This window comes from Diabrotica undecimpunctata, chromosome 1 (genome assembly GCF_040954645.1).
Source record: "Diabrotica undecimpunctata isolate CICGRU chromosome 1, icDiaUnde3, whole genome shotgun sequence".
Taxonomy (NCBI): Eukaryota; Metazoa; Arthropoda; class Insecta; order Coleoptera; family Chrysomelidae; genus Diabrotica; species Diabrotica undecimpunctata.
Genome location: NC_092803.1, coordinates 19,931,493 through 19,938,518, shown reverse-complemented (window position 1 = coordinate 19,938,518; position 7,026 = coordinate 19,931,493).

The following is a 7,026-nucleotide window of genomic DNA, read 5'->3' as shown; positions in this document are numbered from 1 at the left end:
ATTGTAACTTTCTTATTTTTATTGTGTTTATTATTTCTCGCAATACTTCTGTGTTAGTTTTCTTCTGTGTCCATGCTATTCTAAGCATCCTCCTGTAACACCACATTTCAAAGGACTGTAACTTATTTATGTGTTTTTGCTTTAATGTCCAGCTTTCAAGTCCATATTGCAGTATCAAAAACACGTAGCATCTCAGTGCTCTTACTCTCAGTTCTAATCTAAGGTCTTTGTTGTAGAGAATTGTTTTCATTTTTACAAACGCATTTCTTTCTATTTCTATCCTGGCTCTTATTTCGGTTATTTGATCATTATTGTCTGAAATCCAGGTTCCTAGGTATGTGCATTTATCAACTCTTTCTATCGGTACATTTCCCAAATGTATGTTTGTTGGTACATTTGCTTTCTTTATTATTATCATATATTTAATCTTTTTTATATTCATCTTTAGTCCATATTTTTCACAGAAACTGTTTGTTTTGTTAAGCAGTAAGTGGAGTTGTTCAGCAGAGCTTGCCATAATCACGGTGTCATCTGTATACCTTATGTTGTTAATATATCTTCCGTAAATTAATATTCCTTCACTTTGAGATAGTAATGCTTCTTCAAAAATGGCTTCACTATATACATTAAATAGTAATGGGGACATAATACATCCCTGCCTAACATTCATATCCATGCATCTTTGAGCTAACACATTAAAAGCAAATAACCCTTCTCTGGTTCCTAGTCCGTTTCTGAACCCAAACTGACTATCATCTATTCCTTGCCTATGCCTTTACTACACCCTTTTAAATAAAAATACAATCTTACCTTAAAAATAACACGTAGCTTTGAAAAAAAAAAGTCAGAGCAGATGCTTAGCACAATTCTTAAATGTCACTTCAATCAGATAACCTAAAAATATTTACCGCCAAAATTACAGAACCCGTTAAAGGCAGAACATAGACATAGGAATGTACGTAATGTAGAAACGAGTAGTGCCACCTAGCGAAAGACACTCTTGTTAGCACTTGCAGAAATCTTAAGTTAACACTGTAATGTCCAATAACGGTCTCGTGTCCAATAATTGGCGTTTTACCCTATATACGATATGAGACTTTTTAAAAAGAGCAAAGTATATTGGAGTCAGAGAAACCGTATTTTAATTTGAAAAATATGTGAACAAGATAAACTTACTTATATACGAAAGTAATCTTGATAAAGTAGTTCGACATCCACAGGAAGTCAACATATTAATCATCGTATGAAGACAACTCGTCGGATGATGAAGAGATATCGCGATCACTACTATTTATGAGTACATTGACAATGGTTTTACCCAAATATCCACTCTTGTTTTTAAATTCCATATTCTATCTTCTTCTTTTATAATGTGTCTTATACAATTTTTCCAAGACTCACTGTGACATTTTTTTGGGAGTAGCTAACAAGCATTTCACCTCCTCCATTTTAAAACTCAAGTTTTCTCTTGCCACTTTTTTTGCCCCTAATAAGCTCGATTAGGTTAAGCTCACAATGATAAGGAGGTACACGATGTATACTGTATCCAGAAATTTAGTGTCTCATTATAAAAGTTATTTTAATAACAGCTGTAAAACTGAATAATCCCTTGTAAGTACTCTATTGTTGTATAATTATCACAGCTATCCAAGCTGACAGGACCGGCATATAGCCAAGTCAACTGTAGGTTAGTACATATAATCAGATCAAATATTATCATTCAAGCGTAATGTCAAAATACTCTTTTTATAAACATACAAATTTTCCATAATTATTGTATTTTTTTATTAATCATTATGTTAAGTCTCAAAGAAATAAAAGCGCCCAAAATTATGAAGATTGTATGAAACAATGTGGCGTCCCTGGAGTCCAGAGGATAATAGGGCAATTCTGCCAGTTAATGAACTGGAAGCAAATCAACAAGGAGGTGATCTCATTCAAGTATTAGAACCTGAACAGCGCCAACGAATACATTTATCTACTGATGCAAAACAAATTATTGCTAATGTTTTTCAAACTCTTGTCGAAAAAAATATGGACAGTAACGAAGCCTTACATGAAACGGCAACTTTGACTAAAAAACCATTATCCACAGTCAGAAAAATTGTAACTAATCCTATTATACCAAGATTAATAAGACGGGATAAGAGTATTTCTCGGAAGCTCGATCGTGCAGATGAAGATCTTATTCGTCGCAAAGTGTATTCCTTGTATGAAGAACAAATTGTACCCACACTAGATATATTAGTTGACAGGCTTCACGTCGACAACACTGAAATTAAGTGCGGTAGACCAACTGTTTGGAAGTGTTTGCAACGTATAGAGTTTAAATACAAAAAAGTAGATAAAAGACAGGTACTTATGGAATCCAATCGTTTACGGATATGGCGAATGGAATATTTAAACAAAATTAAACAGTGTCGTCGAGAGAATCGACCTATTATTTATTTAGATGAAACTTGGTTTGATACACACGATACGCCATCTAAAGGTTGGGTAGATAATAGTCAATCTTGTTCAACAAAAGCGCATTCTAATAGAGGAAAAAGAATAACAATATTCCATGCTGGATCAGTCGATGGATGGGTTCCAAATGCCTTATCTCTATCAGCTAAAAACATCAGTGATTCATGTCTCGATTACCATAACAACACAACTTCAGATATATTTGAAGACTGGTTCAAAAATAAGTTAATACCCAACATACCCCCTAATAGTGTTGTTGTTATAGACAATGCAACATATCATAGCAGGCAATTAAATAAAATTCCCAGTTCAAGCGATACGAAAATAACAATACAGAATTACTTGTATGACAAAGATATTTATTTTCACATAGATAATACTTTTTATTGGATTAAGGATTAAGGATTTATTGGACATTTTAAAAAGTTTCGCATTGAAAAAAGAATACTTTTGTGATAATTATGCCGAAAACTTCCACCATATTACTGTGCATTTAACCCAATCGAACATAAATATGTGGCATCAACTTAAGTCAAGAGTTCGAAGAAATAATACTTCGCCACATTTAAATGCATCTGTCCTGCATTTAATTGAAAAGGAAGTAGGTACTCAAAATTGATGCGAATAATTGGAAAAATGCAGTCTCATATGTTATGAAAGCTGAGAATTCATATTTTCCTACATATAATATACAAAATATTATCATCAATTTAAAAGACGACAGTGATAGTGACACAGATTTAACATAATATCTATGTGATGTAATATTTATACTCGTTTTGTGTGTGTGTGTGTGTGTGTGTGTGTGTGTGTGTGTGTGTGTGTGTGTGTGTGTGTGTGTGTTTTGTATTTTATTGGCACTGGTTTTCACAACCAACTGGCCAGTCAATTTCATAATGATTTTTTTAGACTTTAACTTATCACTAACTCAGGGGAGTAATGTGTAGTCTCTGTGTTAAGTAAATGTCTTGTTACTTTGTAAAGTCGACGTCATTGTCTTTACAAAGGGACGCTAATTGTATCCGAACGTTTGCGGTCCCTCAGGTGAGTACCGATTTATTCGTTTTAAAAGGTTCATATTTATTCATGTTGACATGTTATGTCTAACTTTTCCGTTTCATGTCTGAAAAAGTTGGCAAAAAATGATAAATTTCTTTATTAATAATTTCACGAAAAAAAAGTATCCTTCACTAAAGGTTGTGCATCACATAAAATTATTAATCAATAATCTTATAAAATATTAAGTGGTAGATAGGGAAAATCATAATTATTAATTAATACTGAAGTGATTTTAAATTTAGATATACAAGAAAATGTTATTTTCAAATGTTTGTAGGTATTAAAAATTATGTCCAAGTTTAGATTCATGGCCTTCTAATAATTAAATAATACATTTAAAGTAAAAAGTAAATAAAAAAATACTTTTGCATTTGCTGATTTTGTATATTGAATAAGTTATCAGTTTATGTATTTTTCCCTTAATTATCTAGATATTTATTTAAATTAAATATGTAATGTAAATGCCAAATAAAATATAAAATTCGTTAAGCCGGCCCTTTTTACTATTTACCTGAAGAGGCAAATCTCTTTATGGCGTCGACTTTATCAGCGGGATACTTTTAAATTCTGCATAAGTCAGTTCTTATAATTGTGAATCAAGTATACAATTATGTTGTTTTCACGAGCCATTTCGTCGACAGCGTATTTCTTAAATTCGAGTATATGTATCCTCGCGAGATTTAATAATTGTACTTTTAACATGTTGTCATCGAATGGTATATTTTTTTGAGAGAGCCAGTTGATAATGTCACCTTTTCGCGAGGTAGTTGTTGGTGTTGACTCCAACCGTCTACTGTGGTATACCGTATATTTTAATTTCAAAATATTGCCGCACTTTTGAGACAGTATGAACTTGATTTAGTCAGGTTACATCTAAATAATACACTTTTCGCGCTTCATGAAGATACTCTCGTATTTTTTGTAAGTAGTGTCTCTGCCGCAACATAATTTAATCTTTGTCTATAAGAACACATTTCCTGCTTCCTTTCATATATTTGATGTTCATTTGTTTTGCAATAAAACACGTCGTGATGTTGTGGGTATTGAATTAAATAATATAGAGAGAAAGAGACGCATATAGAAGGATCTTTCACTGTCATTTTTAGCGTCGGCAAAGGTTATACAAATGTTATAAAAAAGAACCAGAGGTTGATCAAGATTTTAGATTCTTATTTGTACCACTAAGGAGCGGTCATGTCAGCGCTATTACTGCTTCTAAAATATGAAAGAGTGGGGCAATAAATGCAACTTAAGATATTTTTATATGTCGATGCTGCGTGGTCGTAGAATAGCATTAAATTTTTGTGTTTTATCAAATTTTTTGAAGAAAATTAAATATTATTTTAACTTTTAATGAATGAATTTTTGTAGAAAAAATATTATGATTCAAATTTTTAATATAAATATGTACAAATCTACAAATAATATAATTAAAACTCTCTTCTTATAAACATAAATAAAATTAATTAAAACTCAATCACCGGGAGACAAAGCCAAAAAATTGTAAAGTGTTTCGATCAAAAAACAATTGCTGATCTTAATAGTACACTAGAATTGCTTTTAAGCACACACACCAAACAATTATTTTTTTACAATTTGAAAATTCGAAATTGTGAAGTATAATTTCGGATTTTTAAATTTAAAAAATAAATCTCAAATAATGCCTATTTAGAGTTCAACAAAGGAAGATGAGAAAAAAGGTAATAATGGCTGCTGGGACATGGACCGTATCAAATATCAAGAAAACCAAATCAGCAACACCCGAGGATAAAAGAGACTTCGGAAGAATACCATCACCCCCTAACAGAGTTGCTAAGAAACCGTCATAAAGCACCGTGACAAAAGTATTGAGAATGGTGATAGCACACAGACACTATCCTGATACTCAACTAGATCGGGCTTAAGCAAATTTGATCATTAGAGCAAGCACTTGATGAAGCTCTTATCGGTGATCAAAATGAACTCCTGCAGTTCCATAATATATCGTTTAGCGAAGGGACCCTGTGGGTGAACTGTGTTAATCAGTATACAAAAAATGGTCGACTGAAGTGGTGAAGACTATTGAGGGCCTGTGGGAGGGAGCAAACTTAAATATAATTGATCCAAATAATATATAATAGATCCAACAGACTGAGACAAACAAGAAACTGTATAAGACAACTAAACTCAACTGAGACAAACAAGAAACTGTATAAGACAACTAAACTCAGTGTTGTGGGATAAGAACATTACGATAAAGATAAAAAAGAGAATATATAATACCCTGACAAGAAGGGTCCGAAATATGGGACATGTGGGTCCGAAAACTGGACAATAAACAAGAGAAATAGAGATAGAATAAGAGCAGTAGAAATGGAGTTCCTGAGGAGAAGCTGTAAACTTACAAAAAGAGACAGAATTGAAAACGCAGAGATTAAGCGGAGAATGGGAGTGCAATCAGACATAATCGACTATATAGAGGAGAAGAGACTATCCTGGTACGGCCACGTCAGAAGAGCGGACAGAGGACGCTGGATAAACAAAATCACAGAATGGAGCCCGATTGGAAGAAGAAAGAGAGGAAGACCCCGAAGGTCATTCAGAGATGAAATCGATGAGGCTATGGAGAAAAGAACCCTGCGAGATGGAGACTGGAATGACAGGGAAAATTGGAGAAAACGGTTGAGTGAAGGAAGACAGTGAAAACTGTGGAAATCCTTAGTAGTAGTAGTATAATATGCCAAAGCGCCCCATGGTCCTCAGCCGCGTGTTCGAGAAAGAGTTTGATGAAGAAACCATCACGACCCGTCTAAAAAGGCAAAATCAAGACCTTAACACAGAAAACTGGTTGTGATCTCTGTTCCACAGACTGAACGACAATAAAGATAAAGGTAATAGAGGGAGGAGTTATGAAGGAAATAGTTTTCAGGTTCAGAGTACCTCCCATATGATGATTCCGAACAACCATCAATTGAGTTGGAACAGCTAGTAAGAGGTTGCATGAAAAATGAACTGCAATAATTAATCATTGGCTATGATACGAATGCCTAACATTTGACCTGGAGCAGTACAAATACCAAACTGTTAAAAAATGAAATGCCGTAGATGAGGTCCTGAGAAAATGAAATTTTTGGTTGAATGTATTTTGAAAATTTTTTAAAATGTTTCGTCAATTTTTGGGCAGGAAAACAGGTGAATGGCATCGAACATCGGAATTTATTTCGACTTCAACTTTCTTTAAGGTTGAGATTTCGTGTCGTTGGGTTTGGGATTTGGTGTCATCTACAAGCTAGATGCGTTTTCTACCTCTGGTTTCAATGTTTTCAAGAGATACATTATCCGATTTGCCTATACTTTATTTAAATTTTTGTAGAATTCATAGAACATTAATTTCGCCGTTAGTTTGGTGGACAAAATTTTAGTGAATAACTTGTACAGAGCATTAAGAGATAGTTTTTCCATAAAAGTTTTTAATTTTTATACAGAAATATAATTATGAATTCATTTCAGTTGTCAAAGATT